At 48.8% G+C, this 17,215-nt stretch overlaps 1 protein-coding gene across 9 annotated transcripts in view; it reads left to right on the forward strand.

The window, feature by feature from the left end:
- ZNF536 (zinc finger protein 536) overlaps window positions 1–17,215 on the forward strand; it is a 478,014-nt gene that overhangs the window by 116,219 nt on the left and 344,580 nt on the right. For 7 of the 9 annotated variants that reach the window (XM_084770782.1, XM_084770781.1, XM_084770779.1 and 4 more), the window contains one exon: window positions 16,187–16,313. The exons of the other annotated variants lie outside the window; for them this stretch is intronic. The gene's annotated coding sequence lies outside the window, so the exon portion shown is untranslated. The remainder of the gene's footprint in view (window positions 1–16,186; window positions 16,314–17,215) is intronic. 9 annotated transcript variants of the gene reach the window in all.

Consider the following 17,215-nt stretch of genomic DNA (forward strand, 5'->3'; position numbering starts at 1 on the left):
TCTGTGTCCAAGTTTGCATGGGCTGGGCAAGGTAGCTCGTGGCTTTGTAGGTCTCTGGTGACACGGGCTGTCTCTTCCAGGTCTTGATCTTGGAGGTCCATTTTTGGGGGAGCCTGAGAAGGCATGATGTCTGTCCTTAATTGTCCCACTACTTTACCTTTCTTCCTTCCTCTTATAACATGGTGGCACCGCATGGCCCCGGGGAGGACGGAGCTGGCACTGCACACTCCCAGCTGGCTCAAGGCATCTGGCTGCTGAGCCCAATACTGTTGTTTCTACTCCGCCCCCACCTCAATATGGGCAGTGTTTGCAGTCGCTCCCACACTGCCTGCAACCATGTGGTCTGTGGATTTCGGCTTGGCCGTCGGCAAACTAGGCCCTTCCTGGCCTGCCTTCCGTTGCTAGCCTTAGGATAAACCCTTGTTATCATAGAGCTTAGCCGCTGAGAGGTACACACGGGCTGGCGAGCCACAGTGCCCAGAACTTTGCTGGACACAGCGCATCGTCTAGGTCCCTGTCCCCGCCCATCGCGTTGCTGACAGAAGCCACAGAAGCGGCCAGCAGCACCCCAGGGTAGGCCCCAGATGAAGCCTTAACCCATTGCTCTTGGAGGAGGCAGGGGCATGACTGGCAGACTTAGCTTGGCTTTCTCTCTGCGAATCCCCACCTCACCTCCCTTCCCCCCCCCCCCCCCCCCGACCCCGACCTTCAGAGTCTTCCTTTGTAGCCCAGGCTGGCTTTGTAGCCCAGGCTGGCTTTGTAGCCCAGGCTGGCTTTGTAGCCCAGGCTGGCTTTGTATTTGCATTCCTCCCGCCTCAGCCTCCCAAGTGTTGGGATTACAGGTGCACATGCGGCCAGGCTGGACTTCTGTTGGTGCTTGTCTGATCTTCTATAAATTACACAGCCTCTCTGAGCCCCAGTTCCTCAGTCTCCACATAAAGGGGGGGAAATAACGTGAATACTAGACATTAAAATAATCATGCATGCCATTTAAAGAACTCATCAGTGGGCTGGGCTCCCGACAGGAGCTTAGTGAGAATTAACTGTGCTCTGCCACCGATGATGGTGATGATGATGATGGCGACGATGACGGTGACGATGATGGTGATAGACCATGTGGCACGGTGGCTCAGAGTGGAGCCGGATAGTCTGGGATTGAATCCCGAGGCTCCCGTTGCTCGGTTGTTTAACCTTGGGCGAGTGACTTAACCTTGCTCTGCTTTGGTGTCCTCCTCTCTGTCAGAGGCAATGCCTACAGCATTTCTTAAGCTGGCGTTAAGGGTCTGAACCGGGGCCACTGGCGCACAGAAAGCCCGATTGCAATCAGCACATTCCTCTGTGCAAACTCGTTCGTACTATTCTTCAGTTTAGTTTCTGAGTTTATTGTCCTGGCAGCGGCTTGACGTTGGGCAGGTTGTTTGCCTCTGTTTCTCTCATGGACAAGTCAAGATGCAAAGTCCTCTGTGGAGGCCTCTTTTGCTGACTCTTGGCATGCCAAACACCTGAAGAGTGAGGAGCCGGCTGCGGCTACGCCCTCCACACAGCCTCCCCACTCCCCTTGGGGCTGTGAAGCTCTGTAGCTAAAGTAATCCTGCCCCATACACTCACAGGAGAGCCGCTGAGTGACAGCTGTTTCCAGGCAGATGCCTCCTTCCCATGTTCTTGAGTGGTGAAAAGAGAGGAGAGCAATCCAGGTTTAAATTTTGGAATATGGCCGAGTCGTGCCGGCCTGTCGGGGCGGGGGTGGGGGGGGGTGGGGGGGTGGGGGTGGACTCAGGCCAGCTGCTACTGTGGACACCTGGATGCTGATTGTAGAGTGGGGGTGGGGAGTGGGGTGTCTGGGTTGGGCCATGGAAGCCTTGAGTAAAAGGAGAATCCAAGAGTAGCTCGTGGGTCTTGACACCCATCTGAGGGGAGCCTTGATCAACGTCTGGGGGAGACACAGGTCCGAAACGCACGCAGGCAGTGTGATCCCCAGAGTGGAGTTACACTGGAGCGAAATCTCAGTGTAGAGGGTGACCAAGTTTTGCTTACTCTAGGGCAGGGATCCCTAGCAGCCGAATTTTCTAGAAATCTGAGAGCTGACCTCACGGGTACAGGGGTGAGCTTTTAAGGCTCTGCTGTCCTGCAAGGTGATGGAGGTGGTGGGGTGCTCCAATCCTGGAGTGTGGATGAGGCATTGAGGATAGAGAAGGCGGAAACAGTGGCTCCTGTCTTAGCCAAGCTCCAACCTTTTCCCTTCCTCACAGATGCCTACCAGCTCAGGAGTCTGACCTAGGGCTGCATCCTGTAGGGTTGAGCTGGGAGGCTCAGTGTGGGGGAAGTCTAATAGGCATTTGTTACTCCTCACGGTCCTGCCGTGAACCATGTTGACTGTCACTTGCTCTAGTCCAGCCCCAGCACGGTCTGTCCTGGGAAATGGTCAAGGGTAGGCCTGGTGCTATCCCGAAGCCTTCCTCACTGCTTCCGGGGTTGCCAGAGGTAACCCTGGCTCCATTACTTGAGTATGTGCTACATGGCCTGCTCAAGAGTCTCAAGCGCAGTGGCTGCTGCCGGCTGTTATTCAGAACAAGTGGGTTTGGGGGGCGGGGTAAATGGGTGTTAGTGGTCAACTGAGTCATGCTATCAGCAGCTGACTGGATCACTCACTGGGACGGCCCCAAGAATCCTGGCCTTTGCCCGCTCTCTGTGTCATGCTCAGCTCACCTGCCAGCATCCTCTGGGGTCAGGACTTCATGAACTCCGCTGTCCTCTGTGGCTCGTCCCGTTCTGAATCTCTCAGACCCATTACACCTCTCCACGTGGGGCCGGACCCTCGGACCCACCCCTCTTCCCAGGTTAGGTCAAGAGGACACATGGACATCCGAGGAGTAGGGCGAGCATTTAATGCTGAGGATACCCAAAGGGTCCCCAGGAGTCTATCCATAGCGACTGGTTACCATGCTGCCTGGCTCGTTTTCTTCTTGTGTCTTTGCACGGACTTTTCACCTGCCTAGGTGCCTGGCCGTCTCCCACAGACCAGGGCTTGGAGCAGGGGAGAGTTGGCAGGTTCAAAAATGATCTCCATGCCCCTACCTGCACGTGCATATAGAAATAAGCCCTGAATGCCTTCCCTTAGCGTGCAATTTGCTGTCTATTTTTAACCTGTACAGAAAAGGGCCAAAAAAGAAAAAAAAAATCCCCGAGGAAGTCAGAGCGGGTGGAGGTTGCAGGTTATCCGGTCACCCAAGGACCCGATGTAATTGCCGAGATGACATCTTTCAGCACAAGCGAGTCCCCCGCAACAGGCTGTGTGTTTCTCCCCTCTCCTCTCTTCTGCCTTTGCTGCTCTTAATTCCTTTCCAGCCATGTCAGGGAGACTTGAGGGGGAAAAAAAAATCCCAGCATTAAAGACATGTTCTTTGTTTTTGCAATCTGTGACCCCAGCAATCTCTTTAGCAAGCCACGGTTCAGTGAACTGGCACACAGCAGCCGTTCGGCAGTGGAAAAATCATAAAACAGATGGAAGCTTTACATTTTTGTTTAGATTTTAAGAGCAGTTTTTATAACATCGCTTAAAACCATCCTGATGTATCGCACTGTTTACACTCAAAGCTTTGTAGCTAAGATGTTTACAGTACGGGGACTGTTTTAAGATATTTTATAGTTATGATATTTAGATAATTGGCCAAGAAAAAAAATAGTTTGTTAAGATTGTCGTGATGTTGGTAACCGTGAAGGAACTTATGAGTCTCAATAAATATGTCCAGTTCCGTGGAAAGTACAAACTCAGTTAAAACAAAAACAACACAAGAGGGAATATCTTTTTAGTGAAATCATTTCCTTTTCTTAATCAAAAGATGACAGGCAGGGCCTTAGGACGCCCATCTGCGTGGCACCGTGCCACGTCTCTCTGCTAAAAGCAGCATCTCTCTTCTCTCTTGGTTGATGCACGGTGACCGACGGGTCGCTGTTGCACAGAAGTTCGGGACACCACCTCAGGACCGAGTCCAGGCCGGCCCCACCCCCATCTCTTTGTGCAGTGTGCAATATGCACAGATTCCGAGTTTCTTTTTCAGTGTTGAGGAACTTATGCAGTGCTAGGATTTGGACCTCCCCCTCTTTTTTTTTTTTTTTTTTTTTGTCTTTAAACTGCCCCAAAATGGCATTAATCAAAAACAATAACTCCTTTTAACTTTCTAAAGTGCTCTGGAGGAAAGTATGAAATAATCTGTGTGTGGGCCACAAATGCGGAGAATGCAAACATTTCACAATAAACATCTGAAATGAAAGTCCCTGGCAAGATAGCCTGGAAGATAGGACATGCTGGGTTAATTAATGCACACTCATAAAAATAAACCTCACTTTTAAGATTCGACCAATAAAAATCATTAGCATATTTGGGTCGGATGACTTTGTATATGCGCTGAGCTTCTCCGTGGTGCACTGTCCTCTTGAAGCCTAGAAACAGATTTTAACTTCAAGTCAGAATTCCCCTCCCGCCGCCCTTTGTGTTTCTGACATAGCGATACGATGATTTATTCTGGTTTTAGCTATAATACCTGCAATTGATCTACTGGCGATGGGATTAAATTTATCACTTTAGTTGTATAAATCATAGTTAGATCACCCCAAAAATGTTTGGTTGCATAAAAATTCCTATTGTTTGCTGATGACACACAGCAAACACTTTGCACTGTAGTCAAATTGCTATAGTACAAAATTTGCACCCAACATGCTTTTTTTCTTTATTTTATTTTATATTTTTTTGCTATCTTAAATTGAATCATCTCAGCCTATTCACAAATTCTGTTTTTAAAAACCACCTCTTCCCGGCTCAGGAGATGGCTCAGCGGTTACGAGCATGGTTTGTTCTAGCGGAGAACCAAAGAACCAGAGTTCGATTCCCAGCGTCCGCACGGCTCCTCACAAGGAGCTGTAACCCTGGTTTCAGTGGATGCAATCTCTCAGAAATCCAGGCCAAACCGCCCCCCCAAAAAAACAAAACAAAAAACCAATGTTCAGAAAAACAAACAAACAAAAAAACCCACCACCTTTGCTTGAAATCACATGGTCGAACAAATGTTGACCCTGGGCTTGCAGACTGTGCGTTGCTCTGGACTTAGTTAAGTCAGAAGCCATAGAAACTTCCTACGTCTCATCACAGTATGGAGGATTCTGGCTTTCCGCCCTGTGGTTTGAAGGCACAGGGCTGCGCAGGCAGGCCTCTTCTGTGGGAGGCAAAGCATCAAACCTAAGCAACTCATCTTTAAAGAACTGAAATTGGAACTCATAAACTCTGCAGAAGTTGTAACTATCTAGACAGCGAAATTCCCCACCTCCAAATGCCATCTCTCAAATCCTTATGAAAATAAAAACAACCTGAGAAAAATTATTGAAGGGGGAAAAAAACCCCTCCAGACCGAGTTTAATTTTATCCAACTTTATTGGCAGCTTATTTTGAACAAATGTGTAATAAAGTTCCACGCAGAACAATGGAAAGAAATGAGAAAGAAAAAAAAAGCCTGTTTTTGTTGTTTTCTCATGCTGTTTGTGTTAATAAATACCAAAGAGCAGTAAATAACCTGAATAGGTAAGTCAGGGACCTGCGAGCCCAGGATGAGCCACAGCGCTGCACGTCTCAGTGGTCATGCTGTAGTTGGGCCTATACTGTAGGGGGCCAGGCACTGTCCTGTCCCTGCAGGCCTCCCTGGGGAATGCTGTCCTCTCTATTTCCCTCCCCTTCCCTCCTGTGGGGACAGACTTACGTCCCTTGAAGTCCTTCTATGGTTGTATCATTCCAACTAGGCTGAAAGCAAGACAAGACCCCACTGTTGAGGAAGGCGCGTCTCTTGTGGACTTTCTCTGACAGCGTTTGCAAGCCGGAGGGTTGTGGGGATTGTAAACAGTGACTCTCATGCCCTTATTTTGTGCCAGAGACTCAACATTGCCTATTTTAGAGACTATGTGTTTACGCCACAAAACAAACTACAGCATGGTGTGTGTGCATATTTGTCCGAAGCCACACCTAGTGACCCCTGGGGTGGGAGCCTGTCCTTCATACGGATAGCCGAGCTCTGTGTACTGACCTTCCCACCCATGATCACTGGTCCAGGTCATCAGGGCTTGATTTGGGTAAAGGGGATGACCCCAGGAAGATTCCATCCATCACTGCCCTGCTGACTGGGAACCTTCCAAAGAATCCAAGGTCCCCCATGAAGCAAGCTTCAAATCTGAGTATGCATGCACGTGTCCCCCCCCCTGGGTATTTTGAGGTATTTTCTATGTTGTGTGTAGCAGAGGCCTGGACAGGGTTTGTGAGCATGTGTGAGTGTCTGTGCTGGTATGCGCCTATGAGGGAAGGTGACTGCGGAGGTCAGAAAAGGGCATCAGAACCTCTGGAGCTGGTGCTACGGGTGGTAGCAAGCCCCATCATGTCAGTGGTAGGAACAAAGCTGAGTCCTGTGGAAGAGCAGCAAGTGTCCTTAACCGTCGAGCCATCTCTCCAGCCACTAAGCAGACTCCTGGGTTGTATTATATGAGAGATAGACCTGCTGTCATTTGAATACGGTTGAGTGCATCCCCCAGGGTCATGTGTTATGAACTTGGTACTCCGTACGGCAATTCTGAGCGGAGACGGGACCTCTAAGAGATGAAGTTTTCAGGGAGATGTCCTTGGAAGAGATTGAGATAAGTTCCCTTGGAGTTCTGGACTCCCAGTATCAGGAGCAGTTATAAGAGTGATGAGCCTAAGGGGGCGGGGCTATATCTCAGTGGTAGAATGCTTGCTTTACCATGTACAAGGCCCTGGTCTCATTCACTCACAGTGCTAATGAAAATAATGACATAATCGTAATGAATGAATGAGGAAAAAAAATAAAAATAGTCACCATCTCATGAAAGTAAAGAGAGCAAGCTTGGCCCCCTAAATTGCTCTCGGGTGATCAACTTGGGGACTGTTCATTCTTGTGTGTTCTTGCTGCTTGACACGAGGTCCCCTCCAGACCTGAGCAAATGCCAGTCTCCAGAACCTTCGGAATGGGGAGCTAAAAACACCTCTTTGCTTTATAAAGGCAGCTGGCCTCGGGTATTGTGTTATAGTAAACTGTAGGTTTGACTATCCTTGGAGACACTAGGCTGCTTTAGAATGAGACGGAAGCTTCTGCAGCCCCTAAAGTCTCAGTCATAGAATTCTGGGCTGGATGTTGGGGAACAGCAAGAGGCTAGCCACTCCCAATACACTATACTGGTATCACTACAATATTTTTAAGGAGATAGATTATGGTGGGAGTTGGGGTGACAACAAAAGTAGCAAGGGTTAGAGGAAGTGGACCAAAGTGAGCTTCAAAGGAAGCACTGAAGGCTTTTCAGAGGCGTCCAGTTAGGTGACAAGGACATTATCACCACCCCAGACCTCACTCTGGAGTCTCTGTGTACCTGTTACATCCCCCCGCCCCTCTCCTGGCTGCAAATGGTGAACCTTTGCTTTGGGGGTTGTTGGCTTTGTCTGCCCATCATTGTCGCTGTGTCATTACTGAGCCAGGAAGCTGAGCGTTGGAGACCTTGCTGGAGGAGCTACCTGCTGGGTCAGGGCAGAGTGGAGCAGGCATGCAGTCACTAAGGCTGGGCCCATGGGAGTTGTGGGATTTCAAACTCCCCACAGCTAGAAGCTCTCTGGACACTGTAGCCCTCCATCCTGCCATTGAGCAGCTGGCAAAGTCAAGGTGTGGGAAAGGAACGGACCCCCGGTCTCAGATAGTGCATTATGACTGGCTGGCAATGGCCAAGTCTCCTGGTTCTTAGCCCTATGGCCTTGTCACTGCTCATGCAAATAAGAATATACCAGGCAACATTTAGTGCGAGACATTGACTAGATGGGCCATTCTAGAACATCTCCCGGGTTACCTTTTTGTCTGCAGTAGCGGCAGCAGCAGCAGCAGCAGCAGCAGCTACTAATTGTGTGCGGGGCACTTTATTGTTTTTAGTAAACTAATTACTGATTCTCCCAGTTAGTTTAAATCACTCTGATGACCATCACCCCATATTAAAGAGGAGGAAATGGGCTCAGAGAGGCTATTGAATATCCGAGGTCCACAGGATAGCATAGTACGGGAGGACTTATGCTTGACAGCTCATCCTGAGGTTGGTGCTTGGTCCTCCCCACCCCCTGCACCCCCCCCCACACCCCACCCCCTGCCCTGGGGCCATTTCTCCCTTACGGCCCTATGTCTCCAGGTTCAACGTCACTGTGTGTGTCCCTCTCTGACCCCATTATCTGTTTGCTTATGTAGTTGGGGACAGCCTATTAGCTTTGGTTTGTGACAATTTTTATATAAAATCAAACAGATTGGCTTTAGGAAATCTATCAGTCAGTTTGAGGAAGCCTTAACTAGCCCTTGGTACAGGCCTGAGTAGATACTCCCACAAGGCAGAGGTGACATAATGCAAGTGACCTTTGAGAACATGGAACCCCCACCCTTGGGCAGGACCCCGTAGCCTGCATCTGATCATGCCCCCCAGGCACTCTATCCTGGACAGAGGAGTTAAGAACCGGTCTGTGCTGTGCCACGGATTTATGGTACCTGACTCTTCCACGGAGTCACATGGAAGTTCACATGTATGGACTAAATCATGTTACGTGAGGTTTCCCCACCGTCCTGTAAAAGTTTGTTTGTTCTCGGCATTGGTCTGAGACTCCCGTGGGTGAGGGAGCAGCCCACAGCTTTGGTCCAGAGATGTAGAACACTCTAAAGAGGCTCCTCTGGTCTCTCCTCCTTCCGTTTAAGGTCCCATCACTCTCACGTTTCCTCCACCTGCTGTTTCTGTATAATGTTTTCCTTGCCACCTCGGGGCCTTTCCCTAAGGGGAGTGTGTGTTTTAGGACTGGTGGCTTCACCCTCCCCCCCCCCCCCCCCCCCCCCCCCCCGCCTTTTACTTCTTTTAATGAGACACAATGTGGCCTACACTGTCTTGGTCAAGACAGAACAGAAGGGATGGGGAACGCATAGTGATGCCACAGTGAGGAGGAGTTTCCCATGGTTCTTGTGCTCATCCTGCAAGCTGGCTTCTCCCAGCATCTTATACAAGACTGGCTTGTGGGAAGATGCTGGCTGTTTCTTCTTCCTAGTACCCAGAGAGGGCAGAGGCTTACTATCCTGCCAGTGGGAAGAGTGAGCTCAGGAAATCTCTGATCACCCTCAGTGCCACAGCTGGAGGCAAGGCGGGCCTGGCTTCCAGGCAGACTCACGGGCAGGGTTGGAAACAAGAAGGGAGTGGCGGTGATGATCTGGACGGTTGAAAGACCGTCCTTGTGCAAAGACTAGAGAGGACCTCGTTCGAACTCCCCGCAAACTTGTGCTGTGTTGCTTGGGGTCAATGAGGGGTCAATGACCATGCCAAAGTGGTGAAGCCAGATTTTTCAATGCATGACTCCCTCTTCCCCTCCAAGCTACTAATACCACTGTCACAACGTGTGAGAGTCACCAAATATCATGAGCACTCCAGCACCAGTAGCTCCCAGTCTGGTGTCCACAGTAACCCAAGGGTTCTGAGGAGAGGCTATGGAGGCAAGAGGGTGGGGAAAAGACTCAGGCCCCCTCTTGTAGACCTACGCCATTCCTTGCGGAAAGTATTTGGCTGTGATGAGACGCTGAGAACACACAGATGTTAGACCAAGTTCTTGATTCTACGAGTAGGAAACCGGGTTCCACCAGAGGGCAAAGATTCGCACATGTCGATCCTGTACGGACAGCTTACGTAAGCATCTTTGATGACGTTGGTGGAGCTTTGGTGGAAGAAATGAAATGCACACTTAAATGACGTGGATGCCCACCTGGGACTAAGCTCACCGTGGGTACCTGGACTAGAACTACTCAGTGATGCTGGCCAGAGCTGGAGCAGCAGTCGCCGTGTGCAGAGATGGAGCCTGTAACTCTTGGATATGTTAGCACCACTCTATATGAAACTTGATTGATGTTAGAGATTGTAGCCAGAACCTATGACATGCTGAATGGGCACCTTAGCTTTTGAGTGACACTGCAGCCCTGTTCTCTCCATCCTACAGGTGGAGACATGGCGGTGGTTATGAGACTAGTGGTCCTCCTGCTGGAGTTTGTGTGCTCCCATGGTGTGGCTCCTCCCATCCAGGAAGCTGTCCTCCAGTGTCCAGCAGGATTCCCTGGGACTATACTGGGCTGGGGGCAGGGTTCATCATTAGGAGCAGCCCCTGGGAGGTTTAGATGGCTAGGACTATTTTCTGTCTTCTTTATGGTTGTATCAGGTCTGTAGAGAATCCTACAGGGTGAAACTAACCTGGACAGTGTTTCAAGCAAGGGTATATTTACCATATTTTCTTTTTCTTTCTTTCTTTTCTTTTTTCTTTTTCTTTTTTGGTTTTTCGAGACAGGGTTTCTCTGTGTAGCCTTGGCTGTCCTGGACTCACTTTGTAGACCAGGCTGGCCTCGAACTCACAATGATCCACCTGCCTCTGCCTCCTGAGTGCTGAAGTTAAGGGTGTGCGCCACCACCGCTTAGCTTTACCATATTTTCTAACGTGTCTCCCATCACCTCTTTGGGTGGGCACGATAGAGGCACTCATGTATACATTTATTGATTAGGAGCCCATTGATAAGGCTCTCAGTTGTAGAGTACTTGCTTAATACACACAAGGTCCTGGGTTCCAGTCCCCCACCCCCCAGCACTGTAAATAACCATAGCAAGAAAACCTATTGATCCACTGATACCCACATCCACTCCCCACAAGTTACTTCTTAATTTGCATATGCGTTTTACTCATTCATTCATTTATTCACTTACTACCTTTCGATTCCTCCCATCGTCACTCTAGCTCTCTTTTCTCTCATTCTTACATGTCTTTAGATATTCATATAGTCACATGCGCATTGCGCGGGGGTGGGGGGTGGGGGTGGGGGGTGGGGGGTGGGGGTGGGGGGTAGGGGGGCACCCTTTTGTACTTTCACTCAATCACTTAATGAATAATCCATGCGCACCCTTTGAAGTTGTGTCATACTTCGACCAGGTAGACGCTTGGTGAGGAAGCACGGAAGTTGGGCAGATGGTGCCAGGGCTTGGGAGGTGGCTTTTGGCCGGTGACAAGGAACAGTTAAGTGCATCCACTGTGATAGATAAATCGAGTGTCCCTCGTTGGCTGAAGTTCCCATCTCCAGTTTTTCAACACTGTGAAAATATTGCCCTATGTGAGTGTCTCCAACAAGTCTTCGTGTGGTCTGGGGCCATCTTTGGGTCATTCTGGAAGTTGAGAATGGGCCGAGGCGCTCTTTTTCCACCGGGGAAGTAGTCTATGGCTTGGGCTAGCGTTGCGGTGGGTGGGAAGGGATGCACACAGAGAGTCACAGGAGGGCCACCACATAGAGCATCTAGGGACACAGCAAAGGGCATAGTGGGGGGAGGGGTGCAGAAGCACCAAGGGCCAAGGAGGATCAGGGATTCTTGTCTTCCCCGGGTGCAGAGCCTGCACCCAATCGTCCGTGGAGGTCATCGGAACACAGGTCACACAGAAAGAACGCCGCTGTCCTCTTTTCCTAGCTGAGATATGCATTTGAAAGCTAAAGGACCATAAAACACAACCCAAAGGCCAGGTTGAATTTCTAGTAATAGTAATAATGACTTCCCAGCAGGCTGAGAACAAGGACATTTTTTTGGCTTTTTAAAAAATATATTTTATTAATTTATTCATATTACATCTCAATAGTTATCCCCTCCCTTGTATCCTCCCATTCCTCCCTCCCTCCCATTTTCCCCTTGCTCCCCTCCCCTATGACTGTGACTGAGGGGGATTTCCTCCCCCTGTATATGCTCATAGGGTATCAAGTCTCTTCTTGGTAGCCTGCTATCCTTCCTCTGAGTGCCACCAGGCCTCCTCATCCAGGGGACATGGTCAAATATGGGGCACCAGAGTTCATGTGAAAGTCAGACCCCACTCTCCACTCAACTGTGGAGAATGTCCTGTCCATTGGCTAGATCTGGGTAGGGGTTTGAAGTTTACGGCCTGTATTGCCCTTGGCTGGTGCCATAGTTTGAGGAGGACCCCTGGGCCCAGATCCGCCCATCATAATGTTCTTCTTGTAGGTTTCTAGGACCCTCTGGATCCTTCTATTTCCCTCTTCTCCCATGCTTCTCTCACCTAGAGTCCCAATAGGATGTCCTCCCCTCTGCCTCACTTTCCTGATAAGTGAACTAGAAATGATCATAATGAGTGAGTTAACCCAGAAGCAGAGAGAACAAGGAGTTTTTATGCTTGGACACAGACCAACAGGAACAGAGCGTTGGTCCTCCATGATACGGATGAGGGCTGGAGAGATCCTCTCTGTCAAGTTCCGAGTTGCTCCTGTGTTCGTTCCTCTCACATCGTGGTTGAACACAGTCAGTGACCGGAACAACTTGGAAGGGGAGAGACAGATGGACAATGTTCTTGGCTCACGGTTTCAGAGGGTTTCACTCCCATTGTGGTAAGAAAGGCTTGGTGGGCAGACCAGTTCGCGGCAGCGGCAGCAGGTGCAAAGGCTGCTCCCATCCTGCCGGATCAAACAGCCTGAGGAAGCGAGGCAGGAACCAGGGGCCATTTCAACTTCAACACCCCTCTCCTGCGATCACCACCAATGGCCGGCTACCAGCCAGGCCCTTAGGGCTCCTCCCATAAATAACCTTCCAAAACAGTGCCACAGCGGGAGGACCAGGCACTCAAAATAGCAACCTATAGAAGACAACTCAGATTCAGTTATTTTTTTTTTTATCACACATGAACGTTCCCTTGCTGCGTGTGACCCGGAAGCACTCGTGAGCCCTTCCTGCTTATGGAAAGGCTTCCCAAGGATACATATCACACAATCCAACCACTCTACCACATGGCATGAGGAACCTGTTACTCGCAGGTGATGTCTTCGTCCTTAAGCACCCGGTGGGTGCTGCCCTTCCCTATATGTAGTCTGTGGGTGCTCAGTTAGGAAACATTGCTGCTCCCCTTAGAATGACGTTGACCCCCATGGTGCCCTCTTCTCAGACGGTACCCAGGCATTCAAGCCTTAAGAAGCCAAGTCTAGGCTGGATGTGGTGGCTCATGCCTTTAATCCCAGCACTTGGGAGGCAGAGGCAGGCGGATCGTTGTGAGTTCGAGGCCAGCCTGGTCTACAAAGCGAGTCTAGGACAGCCAAGACACAGAGGGACTCTGTCTCAACAAACAAACAAACAAACAAAATACCCCCAAAAAACCAAAAAACGAAGTCAAGTCTAGAGGGCCTGTTTTACCTGTGTGTGAGGACTTTACTCACCTTGAATCTCAACTCACAGTCAATGGAAAGAGCTGGAACTGCATGCTGGTCCCCTAGGTAACCAGTGCACAGACCTGAGGAAAAGGAAGACGTCACTGAAGCACCCACAGTGCCCTGTCCACCTCAGGCCCCCGCCCCCGCCCCCAACACCCCAGCCATAGTTTTGTCTGTTACTCTAGCTGCTCGGTTTAAAATACACAGCCATAAACACTCAGGACAACCAGCAGAATGGCCGGATATGATATTAATTTCTTTCCTGGTTTGTCTGTGGAAGAGTCAACCATATAAATCACCGTAAGCCACGAAGGCGGAAAGTGGAATCGCGTCTTCAGATGGGCGAGTACAGCATGGCGCCATTAGCGTCGTGTGTGATCAACTCAAGCATCTTTGTGTGAGCCTGGCTTTAGGTTAGGTGAGGCAGTCAGAAGTTCCCCACTATCTAGGTTGGAGCAGAGTCTTGGGCACTTACCGGTGGCATATCCCTGGTGAGCCTGGTGCCAGCCGGACAGTGTCCCCACAATGCCATTTTTCACGACTTGTTTAATTAACAACCCATTTTTGACCTCGGCTTGTTAGGAAAGTGTTGCTATTCTCTCCTGCTGAATTATGTCTAATGAACATATTTGCATGTTATCAGATATAGCAATATATCATTTCAAATGTGAGCGTTTAAGCCTACATCACTCAAAACAGCTTTTGTGGATTAGTAAGCAGGTGAAATCAAAAATCTCATTTCATATCTGACATTAATAACTTTCGGGGGAGTGAGCATTGACATTCATGTCTGGACCAGAATCGAGCCCAATGTCCTAGAAATACAAGGGCAACACACAACCCTACTCACCAGATAGGGAAATAAATCACACATAATGCAGAATTCCTACCTTACATGTTAATTAATGTGTGCAATCAATTACTGATGTTACAATATGAGAAAGAAACTGGTGGGGCAAGGGGTAATAAAAAATACCTATAGATTTATCTGCTTCTTTTTTCTATTTAAACAAATAGTCTTCAAGCCCGTGAATGCTGTGTTGAGGCATGCTTGGAATAATAAGCATCATAAAATCTAATCAGATTTATAAGAGGAATTGATTGTTGTGGCAGGAGGAGAGGGTGGAAAATAAGCTGAAATTTAAGTGTTAATTTTTATGCTAATCCACAGTGGCTTCATATGAAGCAATTTTGTTCTGTGCCACAAATATAAAATTGTCCCTTGCAGAGAAATGTCAGCTTGCTAGACCTGAAAGCAGTAATTTATTAGGTATGTTTCTATTAGTATGTGTCACAGTTGTTAGCAGGCTATACACACAATGGCGCTTCATACTTATCCTCTAAGTCTGAGAATGTTTCAGCTCAGTGGCTGGAACGTGGGGCATTAATGCATTATCATATGCGGGGTGGTCTGTGCCCTGTGGACAAAAGGCTATTTAATACAATTTAATGTCATTCTGAGAAGAAGTGGGAAAATAAAGACAGGGGGAATAAAACGGCATCTGTGAGTTTCACAGGGCACTCATGCACAAACCCTCAGTTTAAGAGGTATGACATTTCTGCCAAGAAAAAGAATAAAACTGGGGCATTTTTTTTTATTATAACCTGTTCCCCACTGCAGTATTTCCTAAATGCTATTAAGTGATCGATTTACATGGTCACATGATGATGTCATCCGCAAGAAGGGGAATGCAGATGACAGCAAAATACTACTGACAGTGACCTTGTTTCTGAATCCTTGGAACCCTGTCAGCTTTGCTTCCAGTATATGGTTTCAGAGAATATACTTTTTGGACAATATCTAGTTACTGGGTAGTGAATTAATAGAGTTAAGGGTTCGGATGCAATTCACATATAGGTCAATTACATGCGCCAACATCTGCTCTGTCACGATCATTTGCATACAGCATTCATATGTTAATGATGCCTCTTTTTTACTCAAGTAATATATTTTAAAAAACAAGATTTGCATATCAGTTCGGGATCAGTATATTACAAGCAATTTATCATTTTCTCCTTCTTGTTATGATTGGAGGAACAATATCTTAAATGATGGCTGCTATATTTGAGCACGGCTCTGATTTATACAAGGAGGCCCCCTCGGTGGGAAAGCTTCCATTCTAAAGCTGCTTAAAGCCTTATAAATCAATAATGACACAGATGGACGGCTGATAATCTATTTAGAATGCCTGATAGCAAATATTGCCGTACAGATGATTAGAGGGGGTAACCATTTTAGCAGAGTCCTTCCTCCCTCTACAAATGGCAAGTTTTGAACAACAGGACTATGGAGGAGGTAGAGGGCGGAGGGCGAGCAGGGAGTGGGGGGGGGAGAAAGAGATGCCTGTACCCCGACTTCTCATCAGACCTTCTTCTCTCAGGGTCTGGCTTGCACAAGGGGAGACCTGGGGAGGAGAACAAAGGCTCTTTCCCGTCCCTGCCAATATAATCATATCAATCCCTGTTTCTTTAACAAAACAGGACCTCTTAATGGAATTGTGTCTTCAGGTGTAAATAGCATTAAAGGCCGCTCCTCGGGTCCTCTCTGTGCCCCCCGATACAGCGCAAGGAGTGAGGAAAATAAAGTGGAGGTTGTCAGAAGTGGCAGCTGTTTGGAATCCTGATAAATATAAGCTCTTATTGATCCAGTGGAAATAAAGGATCCCAGTGCTGGGCAGTATTTAGCTTCTTGTCTACGGTGCGCGCGTCACCGGTGGCCTTGCACTGGAGGGATGGATTTCCATTCCCACACTCTGGGTTTGATTTCATCTTTAACCTTTGCAGCCGAGTTTGCCTTGACCTCAGAGTAGGGCTGTGATTTCCTGAATTGGTTACATTCTGCCTTACATGGTTTCTTTTTTGTTTTTTTTTTCTCTCTCTCTCTATGTCCTCTTCTTCCGTGACAGGGAGCGGGGGCCATCCCCTCCAGCCATCTCTCAGCGCCTGCATCCCGAGCATCCAGAGTGTCTTTTCTGGGGACATATTCTTACTAGACTGACAGTCCTAAGTCAAGCATGCAGTGAGGGTGTGGAGGTAAGTCTCACCTCATGAGAGCTGTCCGCCCGGACACTCCTCACTCCTTCCTGTCTGTGTGGAGGTCACACAGATCCAATTCAAGCCATCCACCGTGCACCACACCCCCCCCAGACACGCCTCCTCTGGACGAAAGTGGAGGTACCGTCACCCACCCTGTGGACCATGGGCTGTGGCTTCCGGCGACTGCCATTTCTTTATGACTGGGGAGGGGGTGGTGGCAGCTTGAAAACAAAAGGGTCTGGAAAAAGAAGGTTCTGCTTTCTCACGACGCCTCGCCCCATGTTGTGTTTTCCACTCTGTAGTGGTGGTGGTGGTGGTGGCGGCCTAATCCCGTTCTAGAGTTTTCTTCCGGGGATAGAGATGGAGCTCCAGCACAGCATCCCGAGGTGCCGCCGCTCAACGCTCTTCCTGGTTCCGAGAAAAGCGCTTCTGTTACTTTGAGTAGTTTTGATACAACCAAATCAAAGTGAAGATTTGAAATGGCTTTTCTGAAAGCCCGAGCCGAAGTCATAAATTATTCTGCGCCGTGATTCTTTCTGATAGTGAAACCGTACCTCTGCCTGACACTGCTGCGGCAGTGAGGCAAAGTGAAAGTTAAAAATAAAATGAAACATTTAAATCTTGGCTGTTGAGAAGCTCAGATAGACATCAAGGCCAGTCGATAGAGGCGCCTATCAATTACACTTCCACGGTTATCATTCCTTATTGGCTTATTAGGAATTGCTTGGGTTCAGGGTTCCTGGATTAAGAATGTGAAGGGCTGCTAGGCCAGGCCTGGGGGTGGGGGATGGGGGGGTGGAGAGGGACAGGGGAAATGCAAGGAAAAAGCAACCTGCGAAAAACCAGGTATGGCGCCTGCTCCATAGGCAGGAGGCTGGGGACCAGCTGATGGCGGCGTC

Source organism: Acomys minous, assembly GCF_964271855.1.
Source record: "Acomys minous genome assembly, chromosome: 20".
Classification (NCBI taxonomy): Eukaryota; Metazoa; Chordata; class Mammalia; order Rodentia; family Muridae; genus Acomys; species Acomys minous.